This window comes from Lagopus leucura, unplaced genomic scaffold, assembly GCF_019238085.1.
Source record: "Lagopus leucura isolate 7727_CA_CO unplaced genomic scaffold, USGS_WTPT01 Super-Scaffold_100012, whole genome shotgun sequence".
In the NCBI taxonomy this organism is placed as follows: domain Eukaryota; kingdom Metazoa; phylum Chordata; class Aves; order Galliformes; family Phasianidae; genus Lagopus; species Lagopus leucura.
This window is the reverse complement of record NW_024962267.1, coordinates 7,450,524-7,467,579: the sequence shown is the minus strand read 5'-3', so window position 1 is coordinate 7,467,579 and position 17,056 is coordinate 7,450,524.

The window sequence follows — 17,056 nt, the reverse complement described above, 5'->3', positions numbered from 1 at the left end:
TGGGGAGGGGGGGGGACTGACGGCCCCCGCCCGCCGCGGCTCTGCCGGCCCGCTGCCGGCGGGGCTGCCGAGAGCGGGGGAGGGGAGAGCAGAGGGGGCGCTCGCTCCCGCCTGGCGGCCAGCAGAGCGCGCCCCCCTCCGGGCTGGGGTGCGCGCAGGCGCTCTCCCGCCGCGGCCGAGGGCGCGCGTGCTCCGGGCCGGGCAAGGACAAAGCGGCGGCGCGCGCCGGGGGGAGCGGACAGCCCTCGACGGCGGCGCGGCGCGGCGTAGCGCGGCACGGCACGGCACGGCGCGGCACGGCACGGCACGATTCTGCCCGGCTTGATTCTGCCCGGCTCCTGCCCACCTCCTGACTGCGGGCACAGCCGCTGTCCTCAGCAGTCGGGTGCTCTCCGTCTGCTGTCCCGGCTGCACCTCGCCGCCCGTGGGGGCTGCCGGCGGTGGTTGGGCCCTTCCAACCGCACCGCCACAGTCGCCTCGCGCCCCGCGCACGCCTCGCGCCCCGTCCAGATGAAAATCAGAATTAGGAGTCGCTCCGTAAGAATCTAGGTGCCGAGTTCTGACTTTCACAGAGGAAAGAGGGTAGTCTGTATCAGTGGCAATAGGTGCCACGGGAAGGCGATAGGAAGGAGGTCGAATTTCTTTCCCGTCCTGTCACAGCCGCGCCTGAGGAGCTGCTCGCACCGCCTGCTCAGTGTGCGCTGCAGTAAGAGGCGTCCACAAATTGGAGCAGTGTGAATATTCCAAAGTGATCCTGCAGCAATAAAACCCACCCGTAAAAGCAGCGTAACTGTTTGCGATAAGTACCTGTGCTGCGGATAAGTGGTGGCAGCAGGCGGGAAAGGAGTTACGCTTGTTGAGCTCTGCTTTAGAAACGGACACACAGCCGCTGTCCAGCAGCCAGGCTTCACCTCAGCACCGTGCTCCTCGAGGGCTTTCCTCACCGACAGCCCGAAGGCTTCAAGCCCCCGTTTGCTTAAGTTTAGCAGGACGGAGAGGCCACAGGGTGCATACTGCACTCTGTAGGAGCTGAGCGGTGTGTCAGCGAGTTCGGTTTTCTCGGGAGCTGGGGTTAGCTCAGCTGAACGGTAACGCTGAAGGTCGGGTGGATGAGCTGAGTGATGCGGTAGGGAGGAATACCGGAGGTTTGTTTGTCAAAGTGGGCTGCAGAGAATTACCAGATCATCACTACAGGCGATTTGCCCCTGAGGTGTAGAAAATTCTTAGCATAAACAGTATCAGGCATGATGAGCAATTTGGGCATAATTAGTATAAGGAAGCGTGGCAATATCAAAAATCTATCAGTCAGCAGTAAAAGCATTTCTTTTCCCTATTGATGCTCAAAATGGGGGTTGCTGGTACTTTGAGGGTCAGGACTAAGTGTTCAACTTTTATTTTGTTTCAGATGAAAAGCTGCATGGATGTCCAAAAAATGGTTAGCAGAGCATGCATCCACAGTATGAATGTAAGTAGATTGGTCAAGGGCTGCTCACCACATCAATTGCTATGTGTTGTGGCTTCTGTGGCTTTTAGGAGACAAAATGAAAATAAAGCCCATTTAACAGAGGATAATTGAAAGCCAGTCCGGATTTCTTACTTTTTTCTTTTTTCTTTTTTTTTTTTCTTTTTTTTTCCTCCAGCCTTTTGTACCTTATTAAAACAGATCTACTACAGGAACTTGTGTTTATCTGAATGAATATTCATTTGTTTGACATCAAGGCTCAAAGGATGACACTTTCTTCTTACAGGGCTGTATTTTCCTAGGGTATGTTTGTTATCTTGTCAACTGCAGAAAAAGTAATGCACTGAGAGATGTAGTGCAGTTGGAAGCAGAGAAAGTGCTGATTACAGGAACAAAGCTCCATATCACGATCTCTGTGACTTTTTGTATCCCTTGTGATTTGATGTTAGTGTAATTTTAACTGATACACCTATCAGTTAAAGGAAACTGTTTTTGGTTTTGTTTTGTTTTGTTTTTTTTTCTGCTATTTTATTGAGTACTTAAACTGTGAAAGTTCAAATAGTAGGGTGAAGTGCAGAACCTTCCTGAGCTTTCCTAACCTTTCCTACATTCAGACTTGTTTGGATGGTCCTGGGCATGGGAAATGGGTGAGGACTGCATTTTTTCTACTTTTTTCTCCCCACTGAGATGCCCTTTATTTATATATATATATATATATATATATATATTTTTCCCCCAACACAAGTATTGGTGGTTTCTTAAGAGGCCCTGTATCTCTTAGATACGTCTTGATCCCCCTATTCTATCAGAGCACAGGTGTGAAGCTGCCGTTGGCATGCAGAGTTGTAACAGCTCAAATGCACAGGCATTTGAGAATATCTTACTGGATTTAGGAAGAATTCACAATTCAATCTTCTCCGTCTGATGCAAAATGCTGTGATAGCAAACAACTCAATGCCTGGCACCAGAACTAGGGTGAAGGCATTTTCTGCTTCTCACAAGTAAACTATGAGGGATGAGAAAATCATTGCTTGATCTCCTTGCCCCTACCATTTTAAAGGTGTACAGATGGTAAAATAAAGCCAGTGTACATTTTTTGTGATTAAGAGCAGATCAATTGAAAATACTACTTAATGTTTGCAGTTATATACTCCATCTTCTTTATCATGAAATCATTGCTTCCTGACAGTAAATATATCTCCAACTAAGCAATGCATCTTTCTGTCCTGTGTGTGTTCCCATACTGGGCTGTGTTACAGAATCACAGAATCAGAATCACAGAATCACCCGGGTTGGAAGGGACCTCAAGGATCATGTAGTTCCAACCCCCCTGCCTAGCAGGGCCACCAAACAGCCACATTTAGATCAGGTTGCCCAGGACCCCGTCCAACCTGGCCTTAAACACGTCCAAGGACGGGGCATCCACAACCTCCCTGGGCAGCCCGTTCCAGGGCCTAACCACTCTCCTAGTAAAGAACTTCCCCCTAACATCCAACCTAAATCTTCCCTCCTTCAACTTAAAACCATTTCCCCTAGTCCTGCTGTTATCAGCCCTTTTGAAGAGTTTACTCCCCTCCTGGGTGTAGGTTCCCTTCAGGTATTGATAGGCTGCAATGAGGTTGCCCCGCAGCCTTCTCTTCTCCAGGCTGAACAAGCCCAACTCCCTCAGCCTGTCCTCATAGGGGAGGTGCTCCAGCCCCCTGATCATCTTAGTTGCCCTCCTCTGGACCCTTTCCAAAATCTCAATGTCTTTCTTGTACTGAGGGCTCCACACCTGGACACAGTACTCCAGATGGGGCCTCACAAGAGCCGAGTAGAGAGGGACAATCACCTCCCTGTCCCTGCTGGCCACCCCTCTCCTGATGGAGCCCAGGATCCCATTTGCCTTTCGAGCTGCCAGAGCGCACTGCTGGCTCATATTCAGTCTCTCGTCCATCAGGACCCCCAGGTCCTTCTCTGCCGAGCTGCTCTCAAGGACCGCTCCTCCCAGCCTGTACAGGTGCCTGGGGTTCTTCCGGCCCAAATGCAAAACCTTGCACTTTGCTGTGTTGAACCTCATCAGGTTCACCCGAGCCCAGCCCTCCAGCCTGTCGAGGTCCCTCTGAATGGCATCCCTTCCTTCCACCGTATCAACCGCACCACTCAGCTTGATGTCGTCAGCAAACTTGCTGAGGGTGCACTCAATTCCCTCATCGATGTCATTAATAAAGATGTTAAAGAGCACCGGTCCCAAGACAGACCCTTGGGGGACACCACTTGTTACTGGCCTCCACCTGGACATAGAGCCATTGACCACCACCCTCTGTCTGCGGCCTTTCAACCAATTGCTTATCCATCGGGTCGTCCACCCATCAAATCCACTTCCCTCCAATTTGGAGATGAGGATGTGGTGGGGGACCATGTCAAAGGCCTTGCTCAGGTCCAGGTAAATGACATCGTGTTAAAGTACATGTTGGAGCTCTACTGTGGTGCTACAGCTGAACGTGCACAAACTGTGGAGCATGGAAACAAAATAAGTATTTATTTATTTTTTTTAAAAAGTCTATGCAATGTGTCAAAATTTGGATTGTGTTTTTGCTGTTAATTACTTCCATAGTAACAACTGTTGACCCTTCTGTGATAGAATTCTTGTGATAACCAGTCCAGATTTTCCCCAAATAATTTACAATTTTACCATGTAGAGCTAGTAAAACAGGTTATAATGAAGTAAAATCTTGTGCCAGGAAGAGATGTAACAACTTTCAGAATGAAGCGCAGGAAGCCTGTTACAAAGTCAGTAATTACAGCTCATCCTGTGGTGCCTTAAAATTAAAATCACTACAATAAATAAGATTATTTTATGTTGTGATGCTATTTATTTGGGTTTATTTGGGTTTATGAATGAAAAATAAGCCCCTAAAGAACAATCTTTTTAGTATGCTTCAATTCTTTTGGATCCTCAAGAATCTTAAAAAAAAAAAAAAAAAAAAAACAAAGAAAACATAGGTAAAATAAGCATGGCAGCAGGCAGAATCCAACTGTTAGGAACCACTTCTCTGTCTCTTTGTCAGCCTGTGTTTAGCCCATCTGTTGACTTTGCATTGCCATCTTGTAATCATGGCACAAGAATGTGGTGGAGGAAGGATGGAAAAGGAGGGGGTGGGAGGGAGAGTGGAAAAAATGAAGGCAAAAGCCAGAACCCTGCTGTGCTTCAGTTGTTCCTCTTTGAAGAATGGCTTTTTGGAAGCACTGTTGTAGTTCAGCAGTAGTCTTGAGACTGCTGTAATGCAGACTGCCACAAGGCCTAGAATTTGGGATGCTCAAAGAAGTTTTCAGAGTATGTTTTCTTTCTCTGAGTTCTTACATGCTTGAATAATGCCATGAGGAAAAGTGTGTGACCAACTGTATTTTAGCAGAGGAATTAGGAGGTTACCTTTCTGCTCTACTTAAATCCATAGAAAATCTTGATGTTAGTTAATCTTTATCATAACCCACTGAATAGCTAGCAAGTTCTCTTGTATGTTATGCACTGCAGTTGGCAAACATTTTTTACACACAAAGTGGTCAGCTGGGTACTAGGTTTTAATAAGTAGATTAGCATTAAGCATTAAAAAACATATCAGGTAAATGTGTGTTTTGAAGTGCAAATGTCTTGATTTTAGTGTTCCCATGGAGTCCTTGAATTCTGTTGTGTAAATTCCCTCTTTGTGTGTGGACTGTTGATGCAAGAAAAGACCATAATGGCCCCTTTGGAGTTTCTGAAATCATTTGTATTAATCCAGTGTCTGTGCATGTCAAATGATAATAAGTACCTTAAAAAAAATCCATACTTTTTATTCTTGCCAGCAACTTGTATTAAAACATTTTCAACCTATGGAGTTATTGTTTTACTTGGAAAGCTGTGAGTAAATGGAAAAAGGTTAAAAAGGGAAAGAAAATTCAGGTGGGATTAGTGTATGAACTGGACAATAATAATTTGCACTTCAGAAGGGTGCTTTTGTCTTTGTAAATAGGTATCATTTCAGTGAGCAATTGTCTGCAAACAGTATCATGAAATTATTTTTATTCCCTTGAAATTTTGATTTTAAAAAGCCTTGGTGTACTTAAGCTGATAGTTTCAGCTTGCTTTAACACAGGCTCAGTTTTTAGTAGAGTATTGTGAGTTTTTGACTATAATAGAGTAAGATGCAAATGCTGTCAGACTTTTATGTGTAGCAAAGTGTGTGAACAATACATCTACAAGCTACTTCATTAACTCCAGGAAACTATTTTTGGGTGTATATTCAACTGAGTAATGTGTATATTGTAAGTTAGGGAGAACTGAGCTCTACAAATACAATCCTGGTAGACCAGCATTCTCAAATAGCGTTGTTTGGGAATCTGTCCCTGTTCTGCACAAGGGCCATAGTAGAATGGTGCCATCATTTCAGTGTGTGATATTCTCTTGCAAAAGTTGTAGCTGTTGTAGCAAACAATGCTGAAGGCCTCATAAAGTTCTCATTTCCCCATTACAGGGATATTCCACCCCTAAACTATCTCAGATTAAATTATCTCTAAGTATATACACAAGCATAGATATTAGTGCTATCCACAGGCTGCTCAGATTGGAGACATTTGGCTTCAGAAAACCTTTGGCTCCAAAAGACCAGCCTGTGCTGTGTGAGTGAAAGCAGAAAGATAATAGGCTGGTAGTAATAGAGCTAATATGCTCTTTCATGCCAGCCAGAAGAAGGCAAGATAATTACAAAGTCAAGCTCGCTGACCGAGTTGAGGTCAGAAAAAAACATACACATGGAGTAGGGCATTATTCATAAGCTGACTGATAGCTGCTTTTTTTTTCTCTCTCCTTTTTTTTTTTTTTTTTTTTTTTTAGTGAAATAAAATTTATGTTACTAAATTGGTTGATTCTGAGGGGGTTGCTAGAAACAAAAAGATCCTGGAGAGCTCCTTCAGTCTGGCTAATATAATTTTCTGAGAGTGGGTACATACAAATTTTCTGTCACATTTAGGGCTGGTGAAAATTGGTACAACCAGCTTTATCTGGCTTACCTGTCCTGCAGTTTGACACACTGGCCCTCAGAAGGCTCTTCCAATTCTTGTTTTGCCATCCCATCAAAGAGGAAGGGACTGGTCAGCATTTTAGAAAAGTTGCAAATCCCCGGGAGCAGTCAGTCTCCTTTGCTATGAGTCACAGCGCCTTACATCTGCCTGCCTAGGAAGTCTGGAACACTTCTGAACTCGCCCAATTTATATGGTACGGCCCACACATATTTCCCCTTATCTGGTCTGCAATGGATAAAAAGCCAGCTTGCCTGATTACCTGTTGTGCAATAAAGAAGCAACATCTTTTTAAGCCTCTGCAGATCAGGATTACTAGAGTCCAGTAAAATAGCCCTGTGACATCTTGTTTTTTGACTAGGAGCGTTACTGTTTGCACTTACCACTCTCTTTCTGTCTGGAAGCCCTAACCTCCTGCAGAGGGACAGGAAAGGCAAGTCAAGGCTCTATCATCATAAATTACCATTGCAATTTGAATGGGGCTGATCTTTCACAGCCTAGGCTTCTGAGCTCCTTCACAGTCTCTGCAATAGGAGAATGTTTTGCTGTTCTCAGCAATCCTCCCTGTGCCCCAGCAGGTGGGAGATACTCCCACAGCAATCATAGCAGGAACAAGAATGTGTTAGGAAGGGATCCCCAGTGTGGTGGTGAGGGCTGAGAGTGCAGCCCTATCTGAAAAGCTTTCACGTGTTTGCTTCTGTTATTACCTCCCTGGCTGATAGCTCACTCTATCTCTTCAGGTAGGGGAGTTGTATACCTGCACTTCTGTGTCACTGGGCGTGCTGTTTGTAAGGAAGTCACAGTGCAGAAGGGCAGCAGTGTTAGGTGCAAGCTTGAAATACAGTTAGTGCAACCAGAGTGTCATTTAAAGTCAAGCTTTGGAGTGTTTCCAAACTGAATGAAGCTAAAATGATACTCCTGTGTTTTCAGAAACACTAGTGAGGAGAACTAGAAGTGAATTTAACTTGTGCCACCTGTGCTTGCATTTGCCTACCTGTAGCACTGCCTATTCATCCTCTAATTTCTAACAGTCATTTTTCACTTTCTCTTTACTATGTTCTCACTAATGTTTAGTGTGAATATTAATATACTGTGTCATCAAGAGTGCTGTTTGGTTAAATAAAAACAGAGGTGACCATGCTATGCCAGGAGAAATCAGAATGTGGAGCTAACTTCAAAACAGCAGAAAAAATATGCCAGTGAAGCTGCTTCCACACATCTAACATCAAACGATTTTTTACTTTGTACTGTATCCATGATCTTGAAAGCCATAAAAAAAAAAGTCTCAGGGGTATTCTTATTCCTAAGTTACCTAACGTTGTTTTAATTAATTTGCTAAATGGAGATCATCATTCCAGAAGTCTGCTTATTTTTGTCCCTATTTCAACTGTTTGCGAAGATTAATTTTTGGCCTTTGCTGTCAATTGTGATTTTAAATAGTAATGCTAATAGACTATGTTAATCCTACTAATGAAGAAAGGAAATTTTGTTTAGGGAACCTAGCCAGTGAAATCAAATTAATCTAATTTACTGTTAACTGAGACACAGATATTTAAAGTGTCTAAATCCCAGTGTTTAATTCCCAGCACATAAACAGGTGGCCAGATTGTTTTAGGAAATAAACAACCAGCCAGAAGCCCCCTCCAATACTTCACCTATGATATCTTGTAATATTCAATATATATCTCTGAGATTCTGATATGATACTTTACTATCTCAGCAACAAACCAAGGAGAAAGGAGACAGAGAAACAGAGCAGTTCTGGTAGTCTGAATTGATTAAAGCATATCTATTTAATAGCGGACATTTTGCAGTGTGCATTTTATGTCTCCAGAGTACATTCTTTTTCTATTTAATTATCTTTCTCAATCTTAACTTTGAAATAGTATGGCGCTAACACAATTCTAACTGAAATGCTCGTGTGATATATACTTCCTTCTTTGAAGAAATACAGTGACATTAAGATTCATTTTATCAAATTAATAGCTATTAAACTTTTATAGTCTGGATAAATGACTCAAAATGTGTAAGTTCCTGAAGCAAACAAAAATCTGTGTAATAATAATTATTTTTCTTTTTTTTTTCTTTTTTTTTTTTTTTCCTTTTTTTTTCTTTTTTTTTTTTTTTTTTTTTTTGTTAGCAAGGAAACAGCAAAGTATATCCCAAAATTTCTCTTTCAGGGAATTCTGCCCCACAGAAAAGAGGCTTCAAAGTGCAAATGAACTCTTTTTCTTCTCACTATTTCTGACCATCTAATATTGATGGGGCCATTAATAATATCAATGTCAAGCAAACAAGCATGTTTTGTGTGAGTAATGTCCATTAGAATAAAAAAAACTTCTGTGTTAAGATTCAGGGCTAGCAGTTGATAAGCCATATTTCTGCTCTGATGGAAAAAAAAAAAAAAAAAAAAAAAAAAGAATGAAAGAGGGTGAGAAAGAAGTGGGAGAAAGCACCTATCTTCCCTTCCACAGTATTTGTATGTATCTCATTTAGTGCAGTCCTCTACTACATTTTGATGCAAAAAACCCTACAGAAGTGGGAAAAAATGCACCGTTCTCTTGAATAATTATATGTGGATTGATGATATCTGTTTCTTTTTGTACTGTATTAACAGAAAACTCATGCTGTTGAATGCAAGATCAAGAACTGCTGAATTTTGACCTCTGTACTGATCTTCTGTTCTGCTCTGACCTGCATTAAGAAAGCCAGATCAGATGATGCCAGCTAGCCAAACTCAGTCCACCGGATTGTTCAAAAAGGAAGGGAGAAAAGGTATGTTATACTTGCTATTCAGCCACAAATGGTAAAATGGCAGCAATATCATTTGAATGCATCTGCCATCAAGCCAGCTGCCAGTTCTTCTCACAAGAGAGAGTTCCTAAATTGATGCTTATACATTTTACACACAGACTGCACTCAGACATTCCCAAATTATCTTTCCAGTCAGTTACATGATTATTATTTGGGTAACCAGCTTGGCATATGTTGGTTGTATCACAAAGTCAATTGCAAACTTAGGAGTGGCCTAAAGTATAGAGTTGCTTACCTGCCCTGGTGTGTCTGCTCTTCAAACTGAAAATCTTTCAACTCAGGTGCTTTAGAACCTCCACTGAAATGAAAATGGTTTGGTTGTTATTGGTTTTTTGGATGTAAGTTTTTTTTTTCCTCTTACAATATGGGCTGTCTTGCATTTTTCCACCAGTCCATGCTAGTAGATTTAGTTCTCTTTTCGTGTTGTCTCCCTTCTTTTCTTATTGTCGTTGTCAGATATATCAGGAATAAAGCAGACTGGAACACAGTTTGGAGGTGTTATAATACTTGCAGATAAACAGTATCACTGAGACTGTCGCAGTACAAAAATTGTCTCTCTGTGATATCTTGGGGTAGATTAATTTCTAACATGTGGCTGAACATAGCACACTGTGAAAGAAGTGTACTCTCAAGAAACTGGAGCATACTTAACAGAAAACTCCAATGATCTTTGGCAGGTGGTAGTCATGCAGCCAGCACAGGCCTTAATATCCTGCGAAGATGTCAGCAAATTTCTGAGAAAAGGCACTTCCTAGAAATATAGGATGAAACTGATGCTTACTTGTCATTTTGGATGGTGCCTGTCCATCTTTGTTGCAGGATGCTTCAGGCTCTGGCAAAGCAGCTGAGACATTGTTAGGACCATATTTGAAGAAGGAAAACAGTGTTTTGTTCAGTATTTTGCTCAAGTTAGACCACATGTCCTAACATTTCTACATACAACAGATCTTCCAAATAACAAATATTTTTCCATCAATCACCAGAAAGGGGAGATTTCTGTTCTGTCTTCATGTATATCGGCTCACTAATACTTACTGTGCTGCCTGGGATCTAAGGGGTTTGTTTCCCTCTGTAGGCTGTCCCTCCACAGAATTTGGGTCAGTTACAGAATATCGTTATTAAATTTAAATGCTTTGTTTTCTAAGTTATTACCTAGAGCAGCTCTTTTTCAGACAATGTTCTGTCCTGCCATCTACTTTACTTTAGGAACAGCACTTCTCCTAACCCCAAGGGTAAGTCTCATGACAGTAGAAGATGAAGTTTTCTTGGCAATAGAGAAGTCTTTTGAACCCCTTGCTGAAACAGATAAGAATGATCACAACTTCCACAGCCTTCAGGGTAAAGTACAACATGTTATTTTAGCCATGCTATCCTCACCATGTACACAACTTTAAGCAGCAGTGAGGAAAAGAGGGAAGCAGAAGAGGTCAGGATGAAGAGTGAAAAAAGGAAATAAGTTAGATAAACCCCTGTCTAGGCAAAGGAAAGAGCAAATTTAGGCTGGCGACCCATAGTAATATTAGTTATTAATTTCTGGAGAAAAGATCCTATACTGTGGGAAAGAGCAGCAGAGATTGACAGATGAGATACTGTTGCTACACTGCAACCCCTGCAGTCACAGGAGCTGTGTCTGAGGTTTCTCATCTGTAAAATGAGAATTGTTGTTACTTACAATGCATGCTCTCGAAAGCAGTAATTGATGCTTACTGTTAAGGCTCTTTGAGATCACCAATTGGAAATACAGAATAACCTGCTTCTTCTGGGCTTTTACTTCTCATTGTATTCTACCCAAATTAATTTAATAGACAAGTATTGTAAATTCACAGTTTCTTAGAAATTGATCAACTTTAAAAAAGAGAAGGAAGAGTTGTAATGAGGCCAATCTACTTTTAAAGCAGAGAAGCATTGCTGATGTGCTCTCCTGGCTATTTGCTCTGTGCCTGTTCCCTCTGCCCCCCCCCTCCCCCCCATACATTCCAATCAAGCACTGCCAGGCCTCAAAGTCTGCTCAGACTCCTTGTGGAATTGTTCTCTGAAAATAAAATTGACACATTCTTTTGAAGGCAAGAGACCACTTCTTTATAAGAGCTGAAAATAAGGTGCCAACTTTGTCTTTTCCATTCTTACTATGGAAATCTTTAGCTCTGTGAAAGGGGACTTTCACTGGCTCCTGTCTTAGGGAAGGTCAAACTGTGGCATTCCTTCTAGAGAACACACAAGAGAGAACTGGAGGGGCCTCACTGCTGTGAGGTTAGGTAGTGCAAACGAAACTGTATCTTCCTTTCCACAGTTAAGCAGGATGGGATTTGCAACAGTGTCATGTTCTTCTGAACTATGTGGTGGGCATGGGTAGTTATGGAGACTGTTGCCCTTTACATCTGCATCATCAATTCATTCAGCATCACCCACCTCAGCATTTCTGTTACCAAAGAAAGTACCAGAGCCAATACGGCAGTCTGGCCTTCACTAAGCCAGTTTCAGGAAAGGATTAAAATCATCCAGTTGCGTTTCTAGGCTTTAAATTAACTTTAAACCCTCAATAAATTACTGAATAAAACTGAAGATCTTTTCATCCTCAAACCAGATTAATTTTAATCTTTAAAATTATTCCCATTTTTATAACATTTCCAAACCCATTATCATGTCATTGGCTACAAACAGTTACTCATTTTTAGTTATTAGCTGTCATAGCTCTGTAACTTCTCTCACCATGACCTCTTTTCCTGGAGCATGAACATTCTTTTACTGAAGTTTATTTTCAAATATCATTCAAATATCTGTGCAGAATGACTTCTGATTCTTGTAGTTTGCAGCATGGAACATTCCTTTTATATTCCTTCTGTTCCATACTGGTGAGTATAACCAGTATACCAGAACTTCTGATCGCTGCCATCTCTCGTGCTATCTGAAGTATATATGTATATATGTTTCTCCTCTTGCAGGTTCCATGGCTTGCATTATTCATTTGCATTAAGACAAATGAATTTGTGGTTGCAAGTAATTTGAGAAAATGTCTTCCAGAGGGGGCTAGTTGTTAAGCTGTTCACCCCAACAAGCTTGATATTAATTACTTTCTGTATTCTCATCCACTCTGCTGTTCTCATTCATTTCTCACTTTCTCCTCTGATTTCATCTCTCATCTTTCCCACTCCTTGTCTGTTTCAATCCCCACAACTTCTCATTTAGTGGGTTAACCACTTTTCTCGCTGTGTTACTTAACTTTCCACTCTAGATCCTCTCTTCCCATTCTTGAAAGCCTGCCTGTCCAGCCGCGTCCCCTCTCACCCTAGGGAAACAACTGTTTCCTATTAGTGCTTCCTTCATCCTCTTTTCAACCTGGTTTCTTGAGAAAACAAAATTTTAGTAATTATACAGTATGAATGCATAGATTTATCCTTTACCCTAAACAACTTCTGGCAAACTTGGAAGAGGAGTGGAGGGATTTAAAGTGTCTTGTTTTTTACGAAGATGACCACAGAGAAGAAAAGAGGATTCCATAGCCTCTGTAAAAGAAAGAATGAAGGTAGAGCTTATTCTTACTAGACAATGTAAAATGCACAAAGACAACTGTAGGATTCTTGTTGTATCAGATATTACATTATTAGAGCCTTTAGAGCCTCAGTTAGAACATGCTATTAGGGCTTCAATCTAGGTTTCTCTCCACTATGGATTCTCCAGATGTAAATTCTGATTCGGCTTTTTCCGTAGTTGCAGCTATGAATGTTTTTATCTCTTGTGTATATTCTTTGCTTTCCCATAGCAGGTAAACTCATGTGTATTGATATTTTTCAATAATAAAGCAATTGATCACAAAGTACAACACCAGCAGAAAAGAAGACCTTGTGGAATCTGATAATCACAACATTACTGTTTTATGGTACTTTTTTTCATAATCTGCTGTCTGCGCGTTATCTGTTTAGGTAACAAATATTTGCGATAGGAATCATCTCTGATTTTTTGACTACTATATCTTATTGGAATAGGAAGCAGTGATCATAGTAAAAATTTTCTTGTAATTTTTAAACATTTCTATGTGATAAGTATGTTTCAAGAAAAGTAAAAAATAAAAAAAAAAAAAATCAACAAAAAAAACCCCACTTGCTTCTAGTTGCATTGCCTTTTAACTTTGGTAAACTGAAGTCTCCTTAACATATCCTTGCAATGTTTCAATTTTAACTTGATACTATGGAAATTTTAATGCAAACTTTTGTGAAAAATACAGAAATTTGAAATGAAAACAGAAAATAGGTTATTTGAAAAGAAAAAATCTACAGTAAAGTAGCTGTGCAGCACATAGTTTAAGAACTGGCTACAGTCCACAGTAGCGTGGACTTCTCTTGTCCTGCAGGAATGGCAGAGAATTATTCCTGACCAGGTGGGTTGTTGTGGTTATGGCGATGGATTTTTTTTGTTTTGTTTTGTGTGTGTGTGTTTGTGTGTGAGGAGGGATTTGTAAAGAGAGTTTTGTGTGGTTGTTCTTGAAGGAATCCTGGTGCACTTCTGTAACCCATCCTATTTCATCCAGAATTTTCTAAGAGCAATAATTACGCAGAAATAAAACTCCCAAAAACAGGAGATGAAAAAAAAAAAACCACGGAAATTGTACTTAGGTGGATTTAGTGACAGTTAAAAATGACTCTCAGTAAGAACAGGAAAATTTTTTGCATCCTGTGCAATCTGCTGTATGCTCTGTGCCTGTGTGTAATTAATCATTTACACCTGTGTGGGATGTCACAATTCTTATTTGGTAACATTTTGCATTGGGATAAATAATACAGTAGCTGCAGGGGACTGGTAAATAAATTACTTTCCTTATTTACTTATTATCTTTTCCCCTAGCTAGAATATGTTAAACATGTTTTAGAGACCTGAGTTGGTTTCAAGTATGAATAGGTTTTCAATAGTGAGAGCATATATCTTACTTGAAGGTGTGAAGAAATAAAAGAAACAACAAATGTTTTGAGTGTATCATTTTCATGCTTCAGTATACTTCTGTCCCCTAGGTGTCATGTAAGTGATAAATGAGTACTTTTGACAGCAAACATATTTCTATGTAACCTTCGTCACAATAAGTGACTAGTTATCAAATTGAATTCCTAAGTTTCTCTGTCTTTGACTTTTTGCCAAAAAAGCAAAAGATCAGAAAAAATTCTTGAACATCATAGAAATTTGCGGACAGTTTGTAGGGAAAAAGAGATTTGACTTGATTCTAAGAGGGAAATAATGTGTCACTTTCTGGTTCACTGTTAACCAAGTGGTTAACACAGATGTTTGCAAATATGATCAGTTTTTTTTATACACACCCAGCACATTCTCAGCCTATCACTTCAGTTAATACCTAAGTTGCTCTTCCTCTGAGAATTCCTTTTCTATGCAAAGAGCTATGTGAATTGTTCAATGTGGGAAAATAAACCATGGTATATTACTGTTCTAGCGGGGCTGACTACAATGTTAGCTGAATTCCTAGCCTTTTTCATTTTAGTAAGGAAACAAAAGTAATGATGATGCCATCACCAGTTCAGCACCTTCATAGGAGACACAGAGAATCCTTAGGAATCCCAAGATGGCCATTAATGCCTGACATCTTGCTATGGTATTGACACCACTTAGAATAACTGTCGTTATTGCAGGAAAAAAGAAAAAAAAAAAAAAAGAAAAAAATAAAAGGAAAGCTTACTGAAAACTTGTGCAAAGCCCAGAAAAATTAAATTCAGGAAAAGTTTAGGTGGTTGATTTCCATGGAGTTGCAATTACATTGCAGCAGGTCTAGATCAAGATACAAATTCTTTGCCACGAGCTATTGCACATCTGAAGAGCTATTTTACATCCAAGAGTTCTCTGAGGCAGCACATGTCAGTTGCCTCTTACTTTGTCAGCTTTTGGAGACACTACATTGCCAGCTTGACTCAGTGAGAAAATGTAGCTCTGTTCCTGGGATTTTCCAGCTTTATTTTACTTAAGTATATCAATGTTGCACGCTGTTAATTATCCCTCTGGACTGTTGTGACAATGAATGAATTTAGCAACAACAACTTCAATACCTTTATGAAAAATGAGATTGTGATCGCTACTTCTATATTCATCCTATGTCATCTTTGATCACATCCTCTCTGTCCCAACCAAACCTACAGTACTCTTTTCTTTGAAGAGCAATGTGCAAATTGAGCTCACAGTTTCTGATGTAAAAACTTTCTTTAGTCTGAATGCCTTTCTGTCCTCTACTTTTGAAATCTTTTTTCACTGACAACTGAGTAAAACTGGCCTGCATATTCTTCTCTATACTTTTCATCCATTGTTTGTCATGTTTAATCAGTATTTGAAGGTATAAGGTACAGCTAGTAAGATTGCTACTACTCACTTAACAGGGAAGAAACACAATCTCTCAGCTGGTGTAATTTCCATATGATTTTCTTCTCTGATTACACAAGAAACAGCTGTGCTTTGTTGACTTTAAGAAATGTAAAGTATCTAACTAACCTGAAGTAGGAAATCATTATTTTCTGTTAACAAATGTAGCAAAGTAAAGAAAGTAGCATCTCTCCTAGATGTGTTTTGCAGGAAACTAGACACTTGTGCCATATGAATTTTTCAAAGAACTGTTTGAAAACAGCCTAGTCTTTAATGTTTACTAGTATGTATCTTCTATTTGTAGGGGACTTTTTTGTAGGTTGTTTTATGCATACAAAAAAAGTTCACAAATGAAACAACTGCAATTTTTCTTTCAGTATCTAACTTCTATTATATGAAAAAAAGACTTATTCCATGAAGAACTCTTTCTCAAGTTGTACTGTCTCCTGCATAGAACTGAAAAACTAAGTGGTAACAGTGAGATTGCATTAAAATTTGGACTTTCCCTACAGAGGAATGTGTCTACTTCAATTAAATGATCTCTAGTAAAAATATAAACTGTCTGTCCTTACAGGATAACACAGTGAGGAGTGATAATGTAGCTTCACAAGTCACCACATCATCATTCACACATCATCTCCCGCTGAACATATTACTTTATCTTCAAGAGATAAGTTCAGAATAATTACAGGGAGAGGGATTTGTATCAGGCATCATGGATAACTTCCTTGCCTTAAGTATGGTGAAAAATAGTGTAGGTTGTCTTGTGAGATTCTGAATTGAGGATTTCTGGATAGAGATTAGAGAACATACCCATCAGAAATAGCTTAATCCTGTTCTGGAGTAGGAAAATATATTCGTGTGATTCCAATCATGATTGTCTCATAATGACCAGAACAGCATTATTCGCCACTGGATCCAAAAAAAGAAAAATAAATAAGGCATTTGTATTCTGAGGGAAATTTTGACTTCTCTCTTTTAACCATATATGAAAACATCAGCTATGAGAATGTCTGATTTTTTTTACAGTGTTCAATGATACTGTATGGGAACTGCTGAGTCACGGCCTGAACCTCTGATTAATCACCTGAGGTGAGCCTTGAGTCAGCCAGAGGAGCACAGCTGAAGGCAATTCACCTGTGCTGCCGGAACCTCCTGGACCTATTTAAGAGCTGGCTACCACAGGGGAAGGATCTCTTCTGGAGATCCTCCTCTTTTGGTATCTTCTAGTGAGCTCAACCCAAGGGTAAGCTCTTCTACTTATTCTCTTTTGCGATCCTTGTTTGCTTTTGCCTTACTCTTTTGATTATATTGCAATTATAACATCTTGGTTATACAGATACTTACAGGAAAGAAGAAAATGAAGGCTTCTTAGAGTACTTCACCTTTTCTAGA